The 27,219-nt window shown below is 38.1% G+C and overlaps 1 long non-coding RNA gene across 2 annotated transcripts in view; it reads right to left on the bottom strand.

The window, feature by feature from the left end:
• LOC141515181 (uncharacterized) overlaps nucleotides 1-27,219 on the bottom strand; it is a 107,721-nt gene that overhangs the window by 9,155 nt on the left and 71,347 nt on the right. The window contains exons 1-2 of one of the 2 annotated variants that reach the window (XR_012476237.1): nucleotides 15,650-16,034; nucleotides 5,402-5,518 (exon numbers count right to left, since the gene is read on the bottom strand). This is a non-coding gene — a long non-coding RNA (uncharacterized LOC141515181). Of the gene's footprint in view, nucleotides 1-5,401; nucleotides 5,519-15,649; nucleotides 16,035-27,219 lie in introns of those variants that run through there. The other variant, XR_012476236.1, reaches the window with a different exon arrangement.

Here is a 27,219-nt window from a genome sequence, read left to right as displayed (position 1 = left end):
GAATTTTAGATGTTTCTTGGAAATTGAGGGCAAGTTATCTTGAAATCCCAGAATGGGAGTTCATTAAAAGTGCTCAGCCACTCTGCTCATGAAGACTCATGTGTAACCCTAAAAGATCATCCTTCCCATCCTTTGAAACAATAAGCTATAAATAAAAAAGAACAATGACAGGACCATGTTGGTTTCCTCCTGACATATCCTGACTAGGAGGCAGGATTAGGCAGAATCCCAGGAATGCTGAGCCTGTGCTAAGGAGTGAATTGCAGACTCCACAATTGGATTTCTGAGCAATGTGAGGAGATTTTTCAACTATTTTCTAAAATAGTCATCCTGGGCCTTTAGCATGTAGAGTGATTTTCTAGACTTTAAAGAAATTAAATCTAGATATCTGGTGACTGTTTGCATGGGTCATTGTTTTCCTTCTCTCCACTCCATTACCACCACACATCCAAATGGTAGGGTGCAATAAGGTTCCAGATTCTGCTTATTAAGATAGAGTCTCAGCATGTCTCCCTTGTTATTGGAGGCGACTGGGAGAATATGATGGGAGATGCAAAATCGTATTCATAGATATTCAGTGATTCATTCCAAAGGTATAATAAATGGCAGATCCTCAAAATTTAGCATTACATTTGAGGTCTGCCTTATAACTAGAAGACTGCTTCAGGGCAGGTTCCCAATTCATGTTCTCTCCATGTTTCTAAAGTGTGTGCCATGATACCTCATTAAGGAGGGTCTTTTATCTGAACCAGTTGACTCATCATTAATTAGTGCACACTTTGTTAGCTAACACAGTGCATCAGCTTGTTTTGCCTGGAAACCATAGGGAAACCAGAAGATGGAGGCCCTGATAACTCTCAACCTGGATTCTAGATGCAGTCGAAGGTAATGAGATGACTTGAGATAAGAAGTTAGGAAAGGAGAGCTGTAGCTAGTGATCTTTGTGTGTAGGTTATCTGATACAAATTATAACCAGTTGGGGGTGGAAAGGTGGTGGTGCTCCTGGAAGGTAGAAACAAGCCAGATAGAGACTAAGGAGGACTTCACCTCAGGTGAAGTCCTCCTTAGTATGTATGTATATGTATGCATGTGTGTATGTACACACACACATATATGTATGTATATAGTATGTATATGTATATATAGTATGCATATGTGTGCATGTATGTATAGTATGCATATATACATACATGTGTATATGTGTGTATATGTATGTATACATATATGTGTGTGTATATACATATATATGTATATACATATGTGTGTATATGTGTGTATATGTATATATATATACATATATATGTGTGTGTATATACATATATATATATATATATATATATATATATATATACACATATACATATATACCCATCCTTGGCAGAGTGAAAAAAGAAGAAGAATCACCACTGATTGGCAGCTTATTGTTCTAAATAATTACTCTGTTGAACCAGGTCCAAAGTTGTTTTTATGGTGTTCTAGGACTTCAAATGCTCATGTCCTATAAACGTCAGTGCATAGGGGCAAAGCCCCAGTTAGCCTCTCCTAGTTCTAACTTGAAAAAAATGAATCTCCACCTGGATGTTCACTTTTATACCAGTTTATTTCTCTCCATCTCTTCGTTTCCTCATCTAGAAATCAAGGATGACAATCTTGGCCAATACCTTCCTCACAGAGTTTTAAAGAAACTAACACTTTGCAAACCTTAGTACGCTATCTATCATTGTTGAATGATCTAAGTCATGGAGCAATTTTGAAAATAAACATATATGCAGGCACCTGAGGCCCATCAGAGGCAAAATGACTAGAGCTCTCAGTCTTGGAAGAAAGGGGGAAAGGACAGAGTGAAAAAAAGAGGAAAGGAAGAAAAGAGGGAAGAGAGGAAGGAAGGAAAGAAAAAAAAAGTTCTGCCATATAGCTCTGAATTTAGACTTAATGCTCCCTCAAAAATTCCTTCACTGTGTGACCTTGAGAAATTTTTCTAAGCCTAGATTTTTTCATCTATAAAATGGGGAACAATGAGAACTCATTTCATTGGATTGTGTAAGGATAAATTGAGAAATAAGTGTAAATATAAGTGCACACACACACACACATATACATATGGTTATGGCAAATTTTAAAATATAAATGTATATTTATAATATATATTAAATGCTATGCTATAAGGTGAAATGATATAATATTCTATAACATAAATTTAAATTATAAATAAATACAAAAGGAATTCTTAAATGACATTGGCAGGTATTAACTTATCCCTTTGTGATTTCACTTCTAACAACATCATTTGGCGAGCTATTTTCTAGAATCTGTCACACGTAGTAAGTCCTTAATAAATGCTTTGGGGGGAGGAAGGCGGGGTAGGTGTCATTGTTATTATTCCTATTTAACTATGCTATTTGTACTACATGATACAGCAATAAGACATCTTTGACACAAACAATTTTGCTTTAGGACACAAAGACAGATTCCTTTTTAGGATAATAGATTTATTTGCATTTGAAAGTTTAGCATAGTGTTAAGTCTTTAATAAAAAGTGTTTGTTTCCTTTCTCTTTTTTCTCCCTCCCTCCTTCAATTCTTCCTCCCCCCTCCCTTCCTTCTTCCCTTCCTTCCTTCCTTCCTTCCTTCCTAGCTTTCTTCCTTCCTTCAGCCTCCATCAACCTCAAAGTACATTGGGATTCTTTTCTCTGATGATAACTCAATTATAGAAGGGCCTGATCAGTAGCTTGCCCAGGCCTGTTTCTGCCTTTCAGACCTCAATGCATCTCTAACTTCTGAGAGTTTTAATGATGAAGCATTGTACTCCCTATCCAGGGACACTAAGCAGAAAATGCACCTCTCTGGGCTTTTCCCTTGGGGTATAATCCACCCAGACTCTGCTTCCTAATCTTTCCTGGAGATAAAAATATCTTCAATGATGGGTATGTCTATCCAGTACTTCCTACCCAGCCAGTCCAAAGTCCAGTATATTGACTCCATATTGATTCTTGGTGGTTAATCTAATTTTGATTAATGCCTTGCCAGAGTTTTGAAGGATCTCTGTAAAGAGGCTCCCTCCCCTTGAGGGGTCTTATAACTGTTTTTGTGTTCATCTCAGCAGCCTTGTGAAGATTATGGACTTCCTTTTTGTATCATCTTTTTAGATAACTGAAGAAAATACTAAGTTTCAATAAATGAGAACAAAAATGTACTTTTTCATATCCAAAATTCGTAGACTCCTTTAAATGTATCAATGAAACCCAATTATGAACTCCTACTTTGAAGTATGTTATTTTTTCAGTCTGAAGAAAAACATTTCTTTCTGGATAAGTCACAGGCTAGGTGCCAGCAGGTTGAACTAATCCCCCTAACTAGAAAGGGGGAAACATCAGAAAACATTTGGCATTTTGGTAAGTTATAGTTCAACAGACTACATCCTCTAAGGAGAGCAAGTCCTCTCATAGAAGTTCAAGATGCTACTTTTTAGTGAGCATCCTTCTAACCACTATGGAGGGTCCTTGGATTCATGGAACTCTGGTCCATTGTCCCATCAGTTTAATCAAGAAGCATTTTAATGATCTTATAGGTGCTGAGAGCTTATAAACACAAAAATCAAAAAGCTGACATCAAATGGGGTCATGGAGAGTCAAACATGCCTGAAAAAAAGGGACTAACAATAATAATGGTGGAAAGATTGAGGGACCTGGAGGCCATGGCTTGAATGAACCTTGGCTCTGATAGGATTTGAACCCTGATCTCTGGACTTTCCATTGAGTGCTGTTTCCTCAATGCCATGCTCCCTTTATTAGTGCCCAAAGAAGTATAGATGAGTTTAGATCCCTTCCTGTTAAACTTGAAGGAGAAGGAAGAGTGGGAGTCATCAAGTCTAATCCACGCCAGGAGCACAGATTAGTACTGATGTCAAAAATTCTGCTTTGATTCATCAGGAAGGCTTCAGAAAAGCCAACAGAAAAACTTAATTATCCAACTGGGTGTGGCCACCGATTCCACAGACTTTAGGGAGCTTCAAATCCTATGACCCAGCCTTAGTACATTCCTGCATCATCAGTTACTTACCAAACAGCTCTAATTAGGTTAAGAATCTCAAATATAACATGCCCAAAGCTCAATGTTTCCCCCCACCCCCAAACCTTCTCCGTTTTTTAACTTCCCAATTGGTTTGTAAATTTGGAGTCATCCGCAACAACATCCTGGGAAACTTCACAGCAGTCTTTTTGTTATTACTGTTGTTCAGTCATTTCAATTGTGTCCAACTCTATATGATTCTGTCTGGGCTTTGCTTTGCAACGATTCTTGAGTGGTTTGCCACTTCCTTCTTTAGCTCATTTTACAAATGAGGAAACTGAGGCAAACAGGGCTAAGTGACTTGCTCAGAGTCACACAACTAGAAAGTGTCAGAGGCCAGATTTGAATTTAGGAAGTTCAGACCCAGCATTTGTATGCTCTGTGCCACCTACTTTCCTTATAAGTCTTTAGGTACCATGTAAATTGGCATTTCCTAATCTGGGAGCTATTTAGTGCACAGTTTGCAAGTTCAACCTAAAAGGTCAAGTGAAACTGTTTAAACAATTCTTAAAAGATAAGACTCAATGCAGGTAACCTGTACATTTCTTTGAAAATAAACTAAAACTTTAAAGTGACTCTCTGGCTGTTCCACTTGCCTGAACTTCAGTATACACAAGTGATGGAGATACTGGGCATTATGATGCCCAAACATGTCTAAATCTGAATTTGTCTAATGAAAGTTCTGTCAGATTGGTGGAGTTTCCCTTTGGACCTGCCTTTTATTGTTTAGAGTTACGATGGAGGCCTGGTATAGGAGACTGAATTTGGAGAGGATGCGAATCCTGCCTAAGATTAGCTGCATCACCCTGGACAAGTCACTTAACCTATACAATGTCCCCAACATCCCTTCCAGCTCTACATGCTTGATGGTATAACCCTAAATCTTCTCTCTGCAAAGATCCCATCCACCTGGGTTGAGGGGGGGGAGCTTAATTCCCTTTCCAAAAGGGAATTCTCATCTCCTACCGTCTAAGAGTAGAGGAGGTCAGGAAGCATGCTCCTTTCCCCTGTTTTTCCAAAGCATCACATCTATTCCTTTCTTCTAAGGATATCTTAAAGAATGAAACACCACATAATCTTCAAATTGTATTTTAATTAATGGAGAGCTGACAAAAAAATCACAAAATCAGAATGAACCCTCTGAAGGGTAACTTGCCAGTGACTCATTCCGATTCAATCTATCCTTGACTCCAGAAAACAAAGACCCAAATGCCAAAAACAATAGAAATTAGAGAATGAAATAATTTTCTTATTATCTTTTGAATCAGCCTGTGACTTATTGCTGTTGGGAGAATTGCACAACCACCTCTTTGGTTGTGGTCTGATATCCTCACCTTAGGCACTTGTCATATTTCAAAGGACTTTTGACTTCATTTGGCAAAGCATTCCTTCTTTCTTTAGGCCTTCGTGATGCCCACGGGTAACCAAGTTTGATGCAGTTTGACATCACCCTGAGGACAGAAGAATACAATGTTGAAAAAAAATAAATTCTATGTTATTTTCAGATAAATGAAAAGAGTAAAAGTTACATAATCCAGATATCTAGTTGGTTTTTTTCTCATTTTTTTCATTTTCTCACTCTCTCTAGTGTATGACACTGTTGGTCACCCCCTTCAAGTTTCAATCACATATCTCTACTTCCCTACTTAACATCTCCACCTGGATTTCTCAATTAACACATCAAAAGTCAAATTTGTCAAATCTTCCCCTGAACCAAATCCTTCTTTAAACTTCCTTATTGAGAATACTATCATTTTTCCAATTTCCCAGGCTTCAAGTTTTGAGGTTATCATAGTCCATTTCCTGTCTTATTCTCACCATATCAGGTCACCAAATCTTGCCAACATTTTCTTTGTAATATTTTCCCCAGTTGTCCCTTCCTTCCCAATATAAAAACCTTAGTTTATCAAAGGATCTTAATCCAGAGTTCATGAACCGGTTTCAAAAAATATTTTGATAATTATAATTCAATAAATTATTGAATTATAATTATCAAAATACTTTTTCTATATTGGTAGCTACATGGTGCATTGGGTTGAATTCAAATCTAATCTCAGATACTTACTAGTTATGTGATGCTGGTTCTGCTTTTCTCAGTTTCATCATCTCTAAAATGGGGAGAATCATAGAACTTACCTCCCAGGGAAATTGGGAAGATCAAATGGGATAATTGTAAAGCATATGGCACTATATTATTATGGTTCTACATATTTTATTTTATGTATTTAAAAGCATTACTGTGGGGCAGCTAGGTAGTGTAGTGGATAGAGCACTGACCCTGGAGTCAGGAAGACCTGAGTTCAAATGTGACCTCAGACGTTTAATAATTACCTGTGTGATCTTGGACAAGTCACTTAATCCTATTGCCTTGTAAAAAAAAAAAAGTATTACTATGAGAAGTTTGTCATCTTCATCAGACTGTCAAAGGGTACTATGACACAAAACAGATTAATGACTTGTTTTAACTTATCTCTTGGCCTCCAGCCTCTCCTTCTCCTAAACTGATTTATATTCCCTTTCCATGTCCATGACCTGCTGTTTTGCAAGCATCATTCCCTTGCTCAATAATCTTACAATACCTCCCCATTATCTATAAGGAAAATATCCAATCTCTAGCTTGGCATTCAAAGTGCCCCCAGTCTGCCTCCTACTTCCCTCTTCAGCTTTCTCTCTGATCACTCCATTTTTCCTGATCTATGATGTGATGAAAGGGTGCTGAATTTGGAATAAAAAAGACTAAGGTTCATGTTCATCTTACTTAGTTCCTCTATAACCCTGAGCAAGTCTTTTAATTTCTATGGTTCTCAGTTTTCTCATCTGTAAAATGGAGGTAGGGGTCAACTAGATGACTTCCAAGGACCCTTCTACTCTAAATCTGTGATCCCTGATGATCCCCAAACGTCCTCTAATAGATCCCCAGTCAACCCATATTTATTGAGCATCTTCCAAGTTCAAGGGTCTATGACAGGTACCATAAAAGGATGGTACCAATATGAACAAAGAGGTGAGTTTCAATTTCACAGGGAAAATAAGGCAATGACATAAACAGCTAAGATGCAATGTGGCTCATGATGAGAGACTTAAGAGAGGAAACTAAAAAGAGCTAGGAAGGGCAGTGGGTTGAAAAGGGAGATACTATAGGTTGAAAGTATTCAGGAATAGTGTGTCCAGCCTCCTTTGAAGACTTCCCCTATCGCAATTACATACGTATTGTCTACCAGATGAAGCCATTCCTAAGTGACTTGCCCCAGAGCATTCTTGAATTTTGCACATACGTGATTATGTATTTATGTGTGGGGCAGCTAGATGGCACAATGGATAGAGCACTGGCCTTGGAGTCAAGAGACAGGAGTTTGAATCCTGCCTCAGATACTTCTCATTTACTAACTGTGTGACTTTGGGTAAGTCACTTAACCCTGATTGCCTCTCCTCCAGGTCCATCTCCACTCATCCCAATTCTTGTCTAGTCACTGGTCGCAGATGGCTCTGGAGGGGAAAGTAAGACTGGTGACTTCGCACAGGCCCCCCTCTCAAAGTACCCAGGTTCAGATTCCACATTTCATGCTTACTACTACTTTTATGACTAGATAATCACTTTCACCTCTCTAGGATTCAGTTTCCTTATCTATAAGAATGGGAAGGTTGGGGTCAATCAGGTATTATTGACCTAAGCATCATGAACTTGTTTTCTTTTCTTTCTTATTTTCTTCCTTCCTTCCTTTTCTTTCTTCCTTCTGTTCTCTTCCTTCCTTTTGTTCCTTCCTTCTTCTGTCCCTCGATTCCTCCATCCCTCTTTCCCTCCCTTCCTCCTCCCTCCCTCCTTTTCTTCCTTCTTTCCTTCCTTCCTTCCTTCCTCCCTCCCTCCCTCCCTCCCTCCCTCCCTCCCTCTCTTCCTTCCTTCCTTCCTTCCTTCCTTCCTTCCTTCCTTCCTTCTTTCCTTCTTCCTTCCCTTCCTTCACTTGATAACTTCCATATACAGAGACTGAGACCCAGACCAGGTTAATCGCTTGCCCAAGGTGACATAGGAGTTAGAATCTGAATCCAGCTCTTCCCACCATGCTACCATCCTACCTACACTGAGAGACAGCCAGGTGGTGTGGTATATAACGTGTCATAAATACAAAAGCAGAAGGAAAACTGTTCCTACTTTAAAGTAGTTTAAAATCTATGGAACTTTAATTCTCTATATAAAAGAGAGATGAGCTAATTTGGGGAGAAGCAGACATTAACCAGCACCTAGGGGGGATCCGGGGAGGTTGCATATGAAAAGTGGCACCAGGACTGGGCCTTGAAGGTTTGTGAAGTGTTCCTTCTTCCTTTCAATGTATGGGGAAACCATTATAGGGGCCTAGAGACAGAATTCTGAGAGGAATTCTACATATAAGGAAAAATAAGAAAGACAAATTGCCTGAGCCATAGTGTGAGTGAAGGGATATAATGTATTATAAGACTGGGAAGGTCATTTGGGGCCAAGTTGGAAAGGGCATTAAATACCAAAAAGCAGAGATGATGGAGATGGGATACTGAGGTTTGTAGTGGAGTGAATTGAGATCTGGTAGCTAGAGTCTGAAAGACCTGACTTCAAATCCAACCTCAGACTCCAAGTAAGACTTTTAACTTCTGCCTGCCTCAGTTTCCTCAACTATCAAATGAAGATAAGAACAGCATCTACTTTCTTAATTGTTATGAGGATAGAAGATCATATTATTTGCAAAAAAAAATTTGCAAGGCTTAAAGTGCTGTATAAATAGATGCTAGAAATAAACGACAATATGATATTCATAACCTAAAGAATGAGCCGGCCTGTAACTGAGATTTATTCTAAATTGAATGTGGGAATTAGACAAGCCCTTTGAAGAGACAACAGAAGTAATCTACCCCATTCCAGGACCCTAATCCTCTACCTCATTACCTAGAAAAATGTGTGAATGTGCAATTGTGGGTATAGGAAATACCTTTCCAGGTTTATTGCCTACACTAAGCCTATTAATAATACTTCAGGTAACACCTTTCATCCAAGGATCAGCAAACACTTAAAAAAAACATTATCTGGGAGCTCATATAATTATCCCCCTTCTGCAAAGGAGAGGCCCAAAGAATGGTTGAGGAAGGCCACATTCTTCATTAATAATAGTTTAGGGACAAGGACCCAGCTCTCCTCGGTGCCATTCCTTTGCTCTTGGAGCATGGTAATTCTTGAGGATGAAGGAATGTTATATAATCACAGAATTTAGAACCTGAAGAGAATTTAGAGATCATTTAGCCCAGCCATTTTGCAGGTGAGTAAATTGGAAACTGAGGTCCAGAGAGACCCATTAGGTTGCTGCCTTGTCCTGAAAGATCTTGCCACTGATTCTTCCTCACTATGAGTAGTGGGGCATGCACCATTTTTGCTTTAAAAAGCACACTATTTTTTGAATTAATTTAATTTTTGAAAGTTTTATGACTTTTTTTTGCACTGTACTCATTTCTAGTAATACCTACGCCTTCAATGACACCTCCCTCATAACAAAGAACAGTTTAGAATAATTATTCATGTCTGTAGCATGGACTTTAGCTCTCTATATAAGGGAAATATGTTTAATCAAGTCTTTACTGAATACATAATGAAATGAATGGAGGTTGAACTAGGAAATCATGAAGTCTAAAACAATATAGGGCACTTCCCAAAGTTGTCAGGCTAAAGAGCAATATAATCTATGAGCTTAGCCTTCATTACCTTATTCTTGGATTATTGAACTGGGCTGTTCGTCAATTTTCCTCCCTCAAATCTCTTCTCATTGCAGTCCATCTTCCACTTTGTTGTCCATTGATCTTTTTCTTAGGTTTTTGCAAGGCAACGGGATTAAGTGACTCGCCCAAGGCCACACAGCTAGGTAATTATTAAGTGTCTGAGGCCAGATTTGAACTCAGGAGTCAGTGCTCTATCCACTGTGCCACCTAGCCGCCCCTTGTCCATTGATCTTTACAAGATTGGCAATGTTGGCCCCTATTCAGAAAAACTCTGTTGTCTCCCAAATATAAATTCCTCTATTTGGATACTGATCCCTTTATATCTTTTGTCTTCCTGTATCTTAAATAGCTAAAGCAGATGCTATAGAGTGCCTAGAGTTCAGTTAGACATCCAAGATGCCAAGATCATCCATTGCATCCCAGACCATAGCCCTTCATCTCGACTTCTGTTTTGCCACTGTACTTTGATGACATCTGAAAGTCAAAGATAACTTTGTGCAATTCGGCCTCACTTAAATTTAATCCCCCACAAATCAAGGTTTCATTCCATAATGTCATTGGGTCCTTTTCAAAAATGAAAGCCAGACCACAACAGCAACAATACCTTATTAAGCTTCATGTACTCTGTCAGTCAGGGATATTACCTTCACCCTCCACGGGACACCACATCTCTTGACTTGGAGCATTTTCACTGGTTGGCTTCTATGACTGCCATGCATTTTTTTGCAAGGCAGGCAGGGTTAAGTGGCTTGCCCAAGGCCACACAGCTAGTTAATTATTAATTGTCTGAGGTCGGATTTGAACTCAGGTACTCCTGACTCCAGGGCCGGTGCTTTATCCACTGTGCCACCTAGCCGCTCCTGCCATGCATTTTCTTCTCCTCACTGCCTCCTTCCACTTGTACAGATAGACTTAGAAACTGAGCTTCCAGGAATTCTACAAGCCATCAAGTCTAGCTTCCTAATTTTATGAATGAGACATTTGAGGTTCTTTGCTTTTCTTCCTGAAAATAAAGAGGGGATATCAGATCCAGGCAAATAGAAAGCTTTCTAAAGGTAAATCCAATGGGACCAAAAAATGTTTTCTAATAGGCAAAATAAATTGAAGAATATTTTGGGTATTTTCTCCTGGTCAATGAGTATTTCCAACCTTTGTTCCTACATTTCTCATTGATTCCATTTTTTGCTTCTACCTATCATCTACCTTGATTTCCCTTAAATTTTATTTGTTTTGTTTTTATATGGGAAGGCATTGCATTTTGTGTATCTAGATAAAGGCCTTTGACATATTTGGGAGATGTCTTGCAAGTGATCTAAGATGAAAAATGAATTCACAAATATGGATGGGTAATGACGCATACCAGTGAAGAGGACACCTATATCAGTGAACTCACTGAACCTATGAAACTCTGAAATATAAATTTATACAATTTGTTCAAAAATAATTTTTGAATGGGAAAATATTTGAGGAAAAGTTTGGAGGTTTGAGTGAATCACCAATCCAATATAAGACAACAATATGATATGGGAGCCCAAAGCTTTCTTTAAAAGTTGCAGAATGATGGGCAGCTAGGTGGCACAGTGGATAAAGCACCGGCCCTGGAGTCAGGAGTACCTGAGTTCAAATCCGACCTCAGACAATTAATAATTAACTAGCTGTGTGGCCTTGGGCAAGCCACTTAACCCTGTCTGCCTTGCAAAAAAAAAAAAAAAAACCTAAAAAAAACCCCTAAAAGTTGCAGAATGTCCAGATTGAAGGAGAATCTGGTTTCAATTTTAGACTTGTGCTTTTATTAAATGACACTGATACATAACTTTCAATGGCAATCAGTCAAGAGCATTTATTTTTTTTAATTTTATTTATTTAAGGCAATGGGGTTAAAGTGATTCACCCAAAGTCACAAGGCTAGGCAATTTATTAAATGTCTGAGATCACATTTGAACTCAGGTCCTTCTGACTCCAGGGCTGGTGCTCTATCCACTGCATCACCTAGCTGCCCCTCAAGGGCATTTATTAATCACTTAAGAAAAAATCAAGGAAGAACCTTTACAAACCAAAGTTGATGATGATGATGATGATGATAGCAAAGGAGTTGGAGATAATGCCATACAATGATCAGTGAGAAGATTTGGAGATGTTTATCCTGTTAAAGAGAAGACTTAGGGAATGCTATGATCATTGTTTTTATATGTTCAAAAGGCTGCCATATGGAACACTCATTTTGTTCAACCCCAGAAGGCAGAGCTGGGAGCAATCAATGGAAACTGTAAGGTGGTATGTTTCAGTTTAATATCAGAAAAAAAAAACTTGGTAAGTGGAATATGTTGACTGGGGAGAGAGTGGGTTTTCCCTTTATAGAAGTTACCAAGTAAAAACTGGGGTGTCCACTTAACAAAAATATTGTGGAGAATTTTCTTGTTAAGAAATATATTTGGATTAGGTGATCTCTTAAGGGTGTTCTGAATTTCTCTGATCTGGATTCTATGCGGAGGGACATGCTCAGACCTGTGCAACAGGAAAGCCAATTTGGCAACTGTGTAAAGGAAGGATGGGCCAATACAGACTACCTTTCTCAATCAATAGAAGTCCTTATTTTCTGCATCCCATGTATTTTAGGCATCGTGGAATTTCTTTAAAGTTAGGATGTTTCTGTCAGCATTTGAGGGGTAGGATCAGGTATGTGTGCTATGTTTAAGGGTTGTGTTAAACAAGGGAAATTAGAAAGAAAAGATATTCTCTTTGGATGAGAAGGAAAACCCTATAATGCTTGGAAGTTCCTATCTCTTCTAAACCTTTACTCTGTTAATGTAGATTTTGCTCAATTCATGAGGTCACTGGAAGTGAATTCAAAAAGGAGGCAAGATACAAAAGCAAACATGAATTTGATTTATTTTAACCAACAAAGAAGGTGTGTGTGCTCAAGGTAGAAAGCTCTAGATCATTTTATCGGACTGAGAAAAATACTTGAAAATATCTAACTTGACTGTCCCTTGTATTTTCCTAACAATGCCTCTATAGTCTCTGCCTAACTCCTCAATTACCTGATTGGGCTATTTGGTGTCTCAGATCATAATTAATGGGGAAGAATATAAAGAAGGAAAGCATCAGGGCTACTGTGGGCTCTACACTGAATTGTAGGAGCAAGAATTGTGTCCATAAGAAAGAGGAGAAAGAACAGGGAAAGGGGTAAAATCAAGATGGTACAGCAGAAAAATATTGCTTTAACTTGGATTAAGACATCTAGTTTCAAGTCTTGGTTTTTGCCAAAAACTATTTCTGTTGACATGCAGCTTTGACAGTTCAGTTTCCTCTTCTGTAAAAAGTGATAATGATGTTTGTTATATATTTCACAAGGCTTTTAAAATTTTAAAGTAAATTCTCTAACTATAACTATATATATGTATATATACATATATATAGGTATATATGTAGAACTATAAAAAAAAAACTATTCGATGCCTTCCTCCCTTTCTAAGTATTCTGCAGAGCAGACTGCATGTTTCTGCTCAGTCACACTGTCCCAGGTGCAGACTTTCTTGAGGTTCCCAGATGATAGTATTCTCTTTCCCACTCAAACTTCTTAGAGTATTTTGTTTGAATCTCTTTTTAAATTGATCACATTCTGACTTTTATTAGTTATTCCCTTGTCCTATGACCATTCCACAATGGGCTAGTACTTTCTTTGAAGGCAAGAGTAGTTTCTAATTTCATCTCTGCATACTCAGTACTCAATGTAGTGACTTTCACATAGTAAGGACCTAAGAAAGAAAAGAAAAGAAAGAAAAGGAAAGGGAGAACTACAAAAGACAGCAAAAACAAAGGGAAGCATGAAAGTAAATGAATGAAGCAAAAGTTGTCTCTACCTTAGTTGCCTTGATTGGAAAATGTAGATCACATACAACATATTTACATATATAAATACTTATATTTTATGTATATATGTGTATATATATTTATATGTATGTATATAATTTATATGTATGTATGTATAGATATCTATATTGATATCAATAATGATATATTATATATATTATTCCACTTAGCTACTAAAAATGAGATAATATTACCAATTTTAATTTCATAAATTTTGGGGGGAAGAAAGTTGTCTTACAAACCTTAGAGTGCTTTCTAGATAAATATCAGAGTATTATCATTGTTTGAGGATGTTGTTTCTTAATATGGGATTGACCTTATTGAAAATCTCAAGATTACCACTTAAATAGCCCATCCTCTACACATTTAATTAAAAAAACCTGTTATTAAATCCTCACTGTCAGGTCTTGTTCTAAATACTGTAATACAAATAAAAAGAATAAAACAATTTCTAATCCCAAGAAGATTCCATCCAAATATTCCTGTTCACTCATGGTAGCTTAAACCACTGGTTCATTCATCTGAGAAATGGGAAATTAAGGCAGAAGAAGCCAAAGCATTCATTCCTTATTTATTGTGACCAGGAATGAACCCTAAAGTCAATGAATCATGGATTCAGAATTATAGAGGACTTTAGGGATTACCTACTACAACCTCATCATTTTAGAGATTAGAAAACTGATACCAGGAAAGTCATGAAGATAATAAATTAGAGAGTCAAGATTTGAACCCGTGTTTTTTTTGCTTCAAAATTCATTGTTCTTTTTTTTAGGTTTTTGCAAGGCAAATGGGGTTAAGTGGCTTGCCCAAGACCACACAGCTAGGTAATTATTAAGTTTCTGAGACCGAATTTGAACCCAGGTACTCCTGACTTCAAGGCTGGTGCTTTATCCACTATGCCACCTAGCTGCCCCTTCATTGTTCTTTTCATTGGGTGGTTACAGCATCCTCACCTCCCATCCTCTGCCCCACAATTCACATTGGGAACAAAAAGTAGGTAGACTCCAGAGGTAAATATTGGCAAGAATGGAAAACTTAGGGGCAGCTAAATGGTGCAATGGATAGAGCACTGGCCCTGACGTAAGGAGGACCTGAGTGCAAATTTGTACTCAGACCCTTAATAATTACCTAGCTGTGTGACCTTAGGCAAGTTACTTAACTTAATCTTGCAAAAATCAAAAAACAAAAAAACATTAATGAAGAACCTAGAAAGTCAACTTGTATGTCTCCAACAAGTACAACTCGTACTTGCTCCATCAAACCCAGTTCATCTGAATCGTATTCTGGCACTTGGGCTATCTCCCTTCCATTCTCTTTTATACTTCCTCTCTCTCTATAAGGAGGCTAGGCTCCCAGAACCCGAGACAAGGGACCTGAAGGTATGAAAAAGGGGGACTGACCACATTTAGAAAAGGAAAGGATCCAGGGGGGAATGACTTGTAGGCAATATCCTCAGTAAATTATCAGCTCTTCATAAATGTGGGTGTATATTTGTGTTTGTGCTTGTGTTAGGTTTCCATTCATTTTCCACTCTCTTTTCCACTTTCTCTATAAGGAGGCCAGACTCTCAGAATCTGAGGATTTGAAGGTATGAGGAAAGGGACCACATCTAGAGAAGGAGAGGATCCAGGGAGAAATAACTTGTAGGCAATATCCTCAGGAAATTATCACCTCTGCATGCATGTCTTTGTGAGTGGATGTGTGTATTTGTGATTGTCTGTGTTAGGTTTGCCTTCATTTCAAAGAGAATAGATCAAAGTTCTAGACTGATTATACCTCTCTAGTTGAACTCCCTTCCCTTCATTTGCTTTCCTTTCCCTTCCCTTCTCTTCCCTTCCCTTCAAACTATCAGAATCTTGCTGCCTCTCAGTCCTTCATTCACATCCATTAAAGCCCCACTACAATGAATAAGCATATGATTAAGTTAAAGAAACAAATTAGAGGCAATTAAATGTTTTTTCAACTCTCCCACATACCTGAAACCAAAGCTGTGAAAAAAGGGCGTGCCTCAGCTCATTAATTGCCAAGAAATATCAAATAATCTTTCTTCTGTTGTATTTTCCCTGAGGCGTGAGCGGGCTGCCTTCCCACATAGACATCCCTTTGCCTTGAGTCAAGGCATGTTTCTAAGACACACCTAAAGGAGGGGGGGAGAAAATAATGAAACACGTGTCTTATTTAATTTGCAAGTCTTGCCACATCATTTCACACATGAATTTCTTATCCTTTGGCTATATATGACTGACTATATTGTCTTAGAGAAGCCTCCTTTGGAGTCAGAACTTTCATCTACCCACTATTTCCTCAACTCTTATAAATCTTTGGCTTAGCCAATAGCTAGACTCTTCTCTTTATTCTTGAACCCCATTGAGCATAGCACAAAGTTTATTTTATGTCATTATTTAGCTCGAAAAACAGACCTTAAATTCTTTTAATACTAGTAGTCTTCACAAAAGGAAATGATTTTAAAAATAGCCCCCGGAAGTATAAGATGCTGAGCAATCCTGGAATGGAAATTTGGTGGAACAAATTCTGGAATTTTGGTTTTACAAGACCAAGGTACAAATTCTTCCCCAAAGAAGTATCTTGAAAGTTAACTCACTTCCATTGGCATCAATTTCTTCATCCATAAAATGAGGTATTTGAGGACCCTTTTAGCTTTAAACTCATGGTTTCTATGATCCTTCTTCAGATCTATGAACCTTTACCTTGGACGAAATAGAGGTCAGTTTTTAGTTTAGCTTAGTCAAACATCTTTTCCTAACAGGAAAGTTACAGTCATTTACAAAGATCTATTTTAAAATCAGAAAATCTTTATTTTCATCTCTTTAATGGTAAAGGAGTATTTTGACAAGTATGTCAAAACAACTGTTTTTTGATGGACTTAGTGTTTCTAGTGTTTTCCAGAAATTGTTTGCTAAAAAAATTATCTTTGTTAGGGAAAATTTTCATTGACCTCATAATGAGATTGTGTTTATAAGATATTACGGTAGCAACAACTTGAAAGTGAAAACTGCACTTCAAGGACCGGGTTTGTTCTGGCCATACAACATCAACCAACTAATTTTACTGATTTGTTTTCTCTACTCAATTTGTCTATTGTTCTGTCATCCTCAGGCTCCCCTCCCTGACAAAAATTTCCAAAGGAAACAAAGGAATATGTGTTTATTTGATTGTCCAATTCCTTTTAAGCTTTGAGAATAAGTACTGTTGTCCACTGTGATGACTAGAAACACTACAATCACAGAATACTCATAGCAATATAACTCCAAGAGATACTCCCTTTTTGGTCACCTTAGAGCTCTGTTTGAAATCACAAAGCCATATATTTGGAAATTTTAGATAGATTGATGGGGATGATATATTTTTTTTTGTTTGTTTTTTGCAAGGCAATGGGGTTAAGTGACTTGCCCAAGGCCACACAGCTAGGTCATTATTAAGTGTCTGAGGTCAGATTTGAACTCAGGTACTCCTGACTCCAGGGCTGGTGCTCTATCTACTGTGCCACCTAGCCACCCCTGGATGACATATTTTTAAAAAGAGTTTGGGAGCCTGTATTTTTGAGACCCAATTTTTCTTTTATATATTTTGGAAAGAAAAAGAGATAGCTAGTTAAGCATTTTGTCAGTACGGCATATAAAAACTCTTGGAAAACATTAAAACACAATATATATATATGCTGGCTACTATTATTGTGTATAGGGTAGATTTGAGGAAACATGGCAGCAATGCTATGCTAAAACAAGTCTTGAAATCTTTCTGTACCCCCTGCATTGTTCAGATTTATATATAGGACAACAGAATTAGATAATTGGAAAGTTTTGGTATTTCTGAATTGTTGCTGCCTACCTATAAGATTGGTAGACCCCATGAAATAGAGAGACCCATAAATGTGGGTTCCCTGCAAATCAGTCTCTTGTTAGAGATACCATTTATAATACTTATTTGTCACTATGACTGTAAAATGAGGATAGCAATAGCACAGTTCTCAGGCTTATAATGATAAATGAGATAACATTTTTAAAGTACTTAGTATAGGGTCTGACAAATAGTGGGCACTGACTAATTGATAGTTTCCTCCTTTTTCTTCTTTCTTCTTCCTTCTCCCTTCTTATTCTTCTCCTCCTCCTTCTTCTCCTTTCCCTCCTCCTCCTCCTTCTCCTCTTCCTCCCCATTTTCTCTCCTCCTCCTCCTTCTTTTCTTCTTTGTCCCTCTTTCCCCTCCTTTGTCTTTCTCTATCCCTCTCTCATTGGCGTGTATAGGAACCAATTCTTTAATTTTGGCTATATTACCCCATCTTAGGCAATAAAGTAAACTGGTTTGATTTGAGAGATATGAGGCCAGGTTTCTAATCTTGCCATGGGGTATATGTGTCTGAAACAACCTTGAACTATTTTTCCATCCCAATTCATTGAGTGATTTGCTAGCTGCCCTTTAGCTTCACAACAAGGAATGTTTCCAAAAGTACTTTAATCAACATTAGGACATCCACTCTTAAGAAGAAAGTACTAAGTCATTCTGAAAATCCAACACAACAAGTGATTCCCAAACCTCTCCTCCCAGCAGGAAAGACTTCATCCATTTTAACAAGCCCCTGAGACAAAATATGAATTCAATCTTTGCCAGCAGGAATTGCACACATTTTCATGACTCACCAAAACAAAATAGCAATATCCTTGCCAATGTTTGTCCTTTCCTTAGCTAAAATAAAGGATAATGAGGAGCATTAGATTGTGTCCTGGGCATAAGTAATTTTGTAAATGAAGTGAATAAATATCAAGTGTGCATCTTTTGCTTAAGATGGGCAAACAAGATCCAGTTGAGGGGCTTGGCAATTTCTTAATCTGATGCAAATTTTGAATAAAAACTTTATTCCTTAAATCAATTAACTATTTTTAATAGAAAGTATAGAAGATTAAAAGAAATGATTTCCTAGGGAAAAGGCAAAAAAAAAAGAGGATTTGGAAAAAGGTTAATTAACCATGAATTATTCCTCCCCATCCTGATTCCTCTCAGAAACAGAGTGAATCATGGTACCCAATTGCTGATTTTCTTGGTGATCTTTTAAAAAAAAGTTGAAATATCCAAGAAAAATGTTAAATTGAGAAATGGCTGACTTTATAGGGTTGGTTGTTCTGAAAGGCAGCAAGCTTTCTTTTTCTGCAGGGAAAGAAATCCTTCATTCCCCTATTTGTTTATTTATTTTGAATTTTACAATTTTTCCCCTAATCGTGCTCCCCCCCCCACCCCACAGAAGGCAGTCTGTTAGTCTTTACATTGTTTCCATGGTATACATTGATCTAAGTTGAATGTGCTTCATCCTCTATTTGGAAGAATGCACTTCAATGCTTAGCACAGTATGTAGCGGGTCCTTGATTATTTGATTAAGAGAAAAGATGAGGGGGAAAAATACCATGAGAATACAACCTATATCTAGATGAAAAAGGGTAAAAGCATCACTTGTACAAAAATATTCATAGCAGCCCCTGTTTGTGGTGACAAAGAATTGGAATCAAGTCAATGTCCTTCGATTGGGGAATGGCTTAGCAAACTGTGGTATATGTATGTCATGGAACACTATTGTTCTATTAGAAAACAGGAGGGATGGGAATTCAGGGAAGCCTGGAAGGATTTGCATGAACTGATGCTGTGTGAGATGAGCAGAACCAAAAAAACACTGTACACCCTAACAGCAACATGGGGGTGATGATCAACCTTGATGGACTCGCTCATTCCATCAGTGCATCAATCAGGGACAATTTGGGACTGTCTGTGATGGAGAAGACCATCTGTATCCAGAGAAAGAATTGTAGAGTTTGAACAAAGACCAAGGACTATTACCTTTAATTTAGAAAAAAACTGATATCTTATTGTCTGATCCTGCTATCTCTTATACTTTATGTTTCTTCCTTAAGGATATGATTTCTCTCTCATCGCATTTAGTTTGGATCAATGCATACCCTGGAAACAATATAAAGATTGGCAAATTGCCTTTTGTGGGGGTAGGGGAGGGAAGTAAGATTAGGGGAAAAATTGTAAAGCTCAAAATAAATAAAATCTTTAAGTAAAAGAAGGAAAGGAATATAATCTATATCTAAAGCAAGTTATTAGATGATTTCAGAAATTTGCATTTGGCTTAAGAAGTCAAGTGAAATTATTTACCTGTCTGTGTGTCTTTCTCTCTCTCTCTCTCTCTCTCTCTCTCTCTCTCTCTCTCTCACACACACACACACACACACACAAACACAAACACACAGAATATGAAGTAGGCCTGGATCCGTCTCCTACCCTGTCCTCCCTCTTGCCCTCAGGGTCTTGCTTTATCATAAAAAGAGGCAAAACTATCCCTGGAGCCAGTTTAGCTTAGTTTCCCTGTCACAGCTTCCTGCCCACCTAAAAGCATAAAAAAAATCCCAGTCATATGGAATCTTAGGCCCTCCAACTTGGTGGATTTTTGAAGATCAAAGAAGTCTTTAATATATCTTACCCCTCTAACCAGACTTGTTTCTATATGTCCAAAAAGAGTAGGAGGGCAAATTCAGAGTTGTGTGCCATTTTATCTTAATGCCTAACTATGCTATGTAGAGAATAGCCAACCTCCTTTTGTAAACTTTTCAATGACTTGTTAGTGAATGCCTCATTTTGTCCAAACATTGTTACATGAACTGAGGGAATACTGGCATTGACTGCCTTAACTCTTCCTCATCAGTCTTGTGGATGAAATGCAGATCCAGAATGAAACTGATATCCCCATTTTTTTTCGTTGTCTTTCTAACTTTTGAATGGTAACATTGAAATTAAGGTAAACTTGGGGGGGCAACCAGTGTTTGAAAGTTTGCCATCTTGCCCATGTTACAAGATTGTGTTGTGTTTCCCGAACTCTTTCTCTGTTTCTTCTCTGTGTTCAGGTTATCTGTAGACTAATTCCAATGAAAATATCCCTCTGTTTGTGCATCCATTGGGCTTTCCCCACATGTCTCCATTATTTTTCAAGTTCCTGATTTACTCACATGAATATAACTTCATAATATGCACACCCCTTTTATAATTATCCTATAATTGTTCATAATTAAGCTAGGGACATCTAGGTGCCACAGTGGATAGAGCGCCAGGCCTGGAATCAGGATGACCAGTGTTCAAACTTGACCTTAGATATTACCTAACTCTGTAACCACAGGCAAGTCACTTAAGCCTATTTGCCTCAGTCGCTTCATCTGTAAAACAACATTGCAGAAGGATAAGGCAAACATTCCAGTATCTTTGCTAAGAAATACCCAGATGGAGTCTGAATAACAACTTGACTAGTGTGACTAAGATGAACGTCCAGTTGCTAAAACTGGAAGAGAGACCACTTAATTTACTTAACAGGACTAGATCTATTTCTTTTGGGAAATATTCAGATCTAATGAGATCATATTTCTAAAAAGCACTTAGCAGAGGATCTGGCACACTGTAGATGCTATGTAAAAGTTTATTCCATTTCCTTATTCTTGATGTGTCTTTCTTTTTTTTATTATTATTTAGGTGTTTTTGCAAGGCAAATGGGGTTATGTGGCTTGCCCAAGGCCACACAGCTAGTAATTATTAAATGTCTGAGACTGGATTTGAACCCAGGTACTCCTGACTCCAGGTCCGGTGCTTTATCCACTGCGCCACCTAGCCGCTCCCAATGTGTCTTTCAACACTTAAATTCTTTTTTTTTTTTTATTTTGCAAGGCAAATGGGGTTAAGTGGCTTACCCAAGGCCACACAGCTAGGTAATTATTAAGTGTCTGAGACCGAATTTGAACCCATGTACTCCTGACTCCAAGGCCGGTGCTTTATCCACTACACCACCTAGCCGCCCCCAACACTTAAATTCTAATATAAGCCTCGTTCCACCAAATGTCAAGAAGATTCCTTGTTTAAACTCACTAGTCCAACTAATACTTTGTGTCTTTTGGTAAAGACATCTGAAGTCATGGGTCTTGGCTTTTTGTCCCCGGAGAAATTCTACTATTTTTCATACAAACTGTCATTTCTAAGAAATAGCCCTGCCCTAGGACTTCTGGCAACTGGTTCATCAGTTGGACTATTATTTATGCCTCTTATTCATCCTTATAGATTTCCTATCATTTGTCAACCAAGAAGTCAACAAACATTTATTAAACCTCATACAATGAATCAGGCTTAGGAGATACTCTCTCCCTCTTTATCTAACTCTCTTAATTTCACTTTTTAAATAATCCTAACCTGCTTTATTACTGTCTCTTCAACCCCACCACCTTGCAAAAGAAAGAAATGTGTTATATCTGACTACTCTCCTATGATCTACCCTTTCCCTCTATCACCTACAACCCCCTCCCTCCTATTCCCTTTCTCTCATCCCCTTCCTCTCATTTTATCTCTAGGATAAGATAGATTTCTACATATCTGTTCAGTGTGCAGTGTCCTCTCACTCTAAAGATCACTTGCTAATTAGTTATCTCTACCCCCCCTTCCTTCTTCTTTGGAGGTTACCAGTCTTTATTTCCATTGGTCACTACAAGAAGAAGAAAGATCAGAGCAAGGATAGATGGAATAGAATGTTATATCAGCTCATCTCTATGACACCCAACTTGATGGGCATACTAACAAATTTTCCCTATCCTCCTTCCCTTTAAATCTGAAGTTCCCATACTCTAGATGTCTTTTTTTTTATTTTTACAAGGCAATGGGATTAAATGACTTGCCCAGGGTCACACAGCTAAGTAAATATTAAGTGGCTGAGGTCATCTTTGAACTCAGATTCTCTTGACTCCATAGCCAGTACTCTAATACTAGTTGTGCTTTTATTTCTTTTTAAAAAACATTTATTTTCACATAACTACAATAGTTTGGTTGTAAAGTAAGCATAATTCCCTCTCCCCACACAAAGACAGAGAAACCTCATGAAAAATAAAGTGAGAGAAAAAGAAAAAAATATACTTCAGCCTATGTTCAGATACCATCAGCTCTGTCTCTAGGATGGGTCACATTCTTTATCATAAATCCATCAGAGAAGTTGCTTCAGTATTTTTCCCCACAGTTGATATCGCTGACTGAATTTTTCTCCATCTATTCCTCCCCACTCCCATTTATTCTATTCTCTCTCTCTCTCTCTCTCTCTCTCTCTCTCTCTCTCTCTCTCTCTCTCTCTCTCTCTCTCTCTCCTTTTCCTTTGTCCCTCCTCAAAAGTGTGTGTTGTGGAGCAGCCAAGTGGCACAGCAGACAGAGCAGCAGCAGCCCTGGTGCCAGGAGGACCTGAGCCTAAATCCAGGGCAAGCCACCCAACCCCACCACCTTGCAAAAGAAAGAAATGTGTTGCATCTGATTACCCTCTCCTATGATCTACTCTTTCCTCTGTCACCTACAACCCCCAGCCTCCTATTCCCTTTCTCCCATCCCCTTCCTCTCCTTTTATCTCTAGGATAATATAGATTTCTGTATATCTGTTCAGTATGCAAGTTGTCTCCTCTTTGAGCCATTTCTGATGAGAATGAAGGCTCACTCATTTCCCCTCACCTCCCCCCTTTCACTCCATTGCAAAAGCTTTTTCTTGACTCTTTTACATGAAATATCTTAGCCCATTCTGCCTCTCGTTTCCCTTTTTCCCAGTAAATTCCTTTTTCATCTATTACCTACATCTTTATAATATGTTATACCTTCGTATTTGATTCCCTCCTGTGCCTTGTCTATAGATGCTCCTTCAAACTGCTCTAATAAATGAGAAGGTTAATATGTGTTATCAGTATCATCTTCCCATGCAAGAATATATGTAGTTCATTAAATCCCTCATAATTTACCCATCTCATTCACCCTGTCTAATCTTCATCTGAGTCCTGTACTTGAAGATCAAACTTTCTGTTTAGTTCTGGTCATTTCAACAGGAAAGTTTGAATGAAATTCCTTTATTTCATTGAATGTTCATCTTTTCCCCTGAAAGAGGATGTTCACTTTTGCTGGGTAGTTGATTCTCAGTTATAATCTAAATTCTTTTGCCTTCCAGACAATCATATTCTAAGCCCCATGAGCCTTTAATGTGGATGCTGCTAAGTCCCGTGTAATCTTGACTATAGTGACATGGTATTTGCATTGTTTCTTTCTGGTTGCTTGTAATATTTTCCTCTGACTTGGAAGTTCTGAAATTTGACTATAATATTCCTGGGAGTTTTTTGGGGGTGGGGGATCTCTTTCAGGAGGTAATCAGTGGAGTCCATCAATTTCTACTCTACCCTCTGCTTCTAGGATATTAGGGCAGTTTTCCTGGAGAAATTCTTTAAAAATGAAATCAAAGCTATTTTCCTGCTCATGACTTTCAGGTAGTCCAATAACTTCTAAATTATCTCTTCTGGATCTGTATTCCAAGTCAGTTGTTTTACCAATGAGATATTTCATATTTTATTCTAGTTTTTCATTCTTTTGGTTTTGTTAAAATTGTTTCTTGATTTCTCATGAAGTCATCAGCTTGGGGGCAGTTAGGTGGCACAGTGGTTAGGGCGCTGACCCTCGAGTCAGGAGGATCTGAGTTCAAATCCAGCCTCAGACACATAATAATTACTTAGCTATGTGACATTCAGCAAGTAACTTAACCCCATTGCCTTGCAAAAGACTAAAAACAAAACAAAAAAAGGCATCAGATTTCCTTAGCTCCATTCTAGATTTGAAGAAATTGTTTTCTTCAGAGAACTTTCTTATCTCGCATTCTTCTTCTCATTGACCTTTTGGACTGTTTTTTTTCTATTTGACCTAAATTGGTTTTAAAAATGTTTTCCTTGACATTTTTTTTGTATTTCCTTCACTAAACTGTTTACTTGGTTTTCAGAATTTTGCTACATTGCTCTCATTTCTCTTCCCAATTTTTCCTTTTCCTCCCTTACTTGATTTTTAAAATCTTTTTTGAGCTCTTTCATAGCCTAAGACCAATTCCTATTTTTTCTTGGAGGCTTTGGATATAGAAACTTTGGCTTTGCCTTCTTCTGAGTGTGCATTTTGATCCTCCAAAATAAGTATCTTTGGTCAGATTCTGTTTTATCTGTTTACTCATTTCCCCAGTCTATGACCTGGTTTTAATGTACTTCCCAAATTTGAATGTTTTGGGTGATAATCCCCAAGTGCCTCAATTCCTTCAATGTCTTAAGAGAGGTTCTTACTGCTCTCCTGGACTGTTCTTTGGTCTGTGGATGACCACAAGCACTTTCCTTGCCCTAGAGCCGCTCTGCTCTGAAAATAGGGAGCCCCAGACTAACCAGTGTCTGAATATGGACAGAACAACAGTGTCCTGTACCAGGGATAATGGACCTTGACAGCCTTTTCTGGGTTGAGTACTATGGAAGCAGCTGCTGGGTGGCTCCTCAGGCAATATTCTATTTCCCAGGCTGGGGCTGCACTGAGGCCTATATAGGTGGGAATCTACATTTATTCTAGCAGTTTTCCCACTGACCTTCCAAGTTGTCTTTGGTGATCTCTGGGTTGGGAGGTCTTGAAACCACTCCCACTGCCATGAACCCATTCACCCCCAGGGACCCAGGCACCCCACAGGTTGTTCCTGGAAGGCTGGAGCTCATTCACTGGCACCGCGTGGCCCTGGCTGTGCTTTGGCCCCTTGTGACCCCAAGGCTCTGTTCCAGAGCCTTCCCATGGATCTTCCAAGTTATCTTGAGATGGAAAATTTTTTCACTCAGTTATTCTGGGGTTCTGCCACTCTAAAATTTGCTTATAATTTTTAAGAAAAATTTTAAGGTATTTATAGCATCCTGGAAGAGAGTGTCTGGGAATTTCATCCTCCACATGGCATTCTTGGCTCCCTGTCTTTTATTTCAAACTGGCTGATTGCTTATAAGGGACATTGTTAAGTAGTTTTCTTGACCTTTAGGGTCTTTCTATCTCTAAGGCTCCATGATTCTCTAAACATTTCTAAGGAATCTAGTTAATATTTAATGACTGATGATTCATAGCTTATGTACCGCATTTTAAAAATCCAGCTAAAGAGTAGAATCATAGAATCCTCAAGGTGAAAAAAGAACTCAAAGATTATGAATTCTAATCCCTACTAGAAAGCACTAATAAGTTCCATTACAACTCCAAGTATTGGTCTCATCTTTGTTTCAATACTTTCAGTAATGAGGGACTTACTACATCTCTATAATAGTCCTTTATGGTTTTAGAGATCATTTATTGTTAGAAAATTCTTTATTTGAATGGAAATATGACTCTGGGTAATTTTCATCTATTCATTTTTGTTATATCCTCTAGAGATACCCTGATTAATTATATTTTCTCTTTAAAGAATTTGAAGCCCTTTGAGAATTTGGAGGCACCAGTCATATCCCTCTGAGATTTTCCCCCCTTTAAGCAAAAGATTCCCTAATTTCTCATCATTTCCATTTTGCTTACCAATCCAGTCATCTTTAGGAATTATTTCAACTTTATTAATGGTCTTCTTAAATATGGTACCCAGAATTAAATACACTATTCCAAATGTTGCCTACCTAGGACAGAGTACAAGGGAACCATCATCTGCTCCTACTTGGGATCCCATAGCTCTGTTAATACAGCCAATATTGAATGAGCCTTTAGGCAGTTGCACCACTCTCTACACTCTCTAGGTTTTAGTAATGCAATTGAACTTTCCAATTTTGGCAGGGGTGGGGGGCTTTTCATAAATTAGCTTTCTTATCCTTAGGTGAGAATCAAGAGTAATGAGTTCATTGATGATCTCTGAACAAGTCACTAAGCATAAACGAGCATTATTAATAGAGGTTATCAGTATTAAGTTTTAGTGAGACCCTTACTTGCTGTGTGAGGGGCAGCTGGGGGGTGCAGTGGGTAGAGCACTGGTCTTACAATCAGGAGGAAAGGAGTTCAAATCCAGTCTCAGACACTTGCCATTTACTAGTTTTATGACCTTGGGCATTTCACTTAACCCTGGTTGCCTCCCAACCAGAGCCTTTTCCAGTCATTCTGGTTTATATCTAGTCACTGGACCCAGATAGCTCTGGAGGAGAAAGTGAGGCTGGTGTTTTAGTACAGCATCCCCTCACTCAAATTCAATTCATGTGCTTGTCATGGAATCACCTCCTTGATGTCATAGTCTTCTTTCAGAATGAAGGGCAAACAATAATAACTTACTGTGTGACCCTGGATTAGTCACTCATTTTGTCTATCTCAGTTTCCTCATCTGTAAAATGGGCTGGAAAAGGAAATGGCAAACTACTCTAGTATCTCTGACAAGAAAAATCCATATGGGTCAGGAAGAGCCAAACATAATTGAAAGGACTGAATACAAAAATCAGTGGGAGATTGATGAGAAGACTCAGGTTAAAATTATAGAGACATAGATAGAAACAATTCTAATGAATAAGAAAAGGTTAAATTGTGTAAGGAGACAGGTGAGGAGATACAGGGAGCTCATCGGTTAACTTGGATGACCTCTTGTTTATATCTAGAAGATGAAAAATAACTTTTTCTTAACATAATATTCTTATTTTGCCAATTTATAAAACTGACTTAAGGCTAGTTACTATTGTCAGATCATAAAGATTATTAA

The sequence above is a fragment of the Macrotis lagotis genome, chromosome 2, assembly GCF_037893015.1.
Source record: "Macrotis lagotis isolate mMagLag1 chromosome 2, bilby.v1.9.chrom.fasta, whole genome shotgun sequence".
Classification (NCBI taxonomy): Eukaryota; Metazoa; Chordata; class Mammalia; order Peramelemorphia; family Peramelidae; genus Macrotis; species Macrotis lagotis.
Note: the sequence above shows the minus strand (reverse complement) of the source record. Positions and strands in the feature narration are given on the sequence as shown.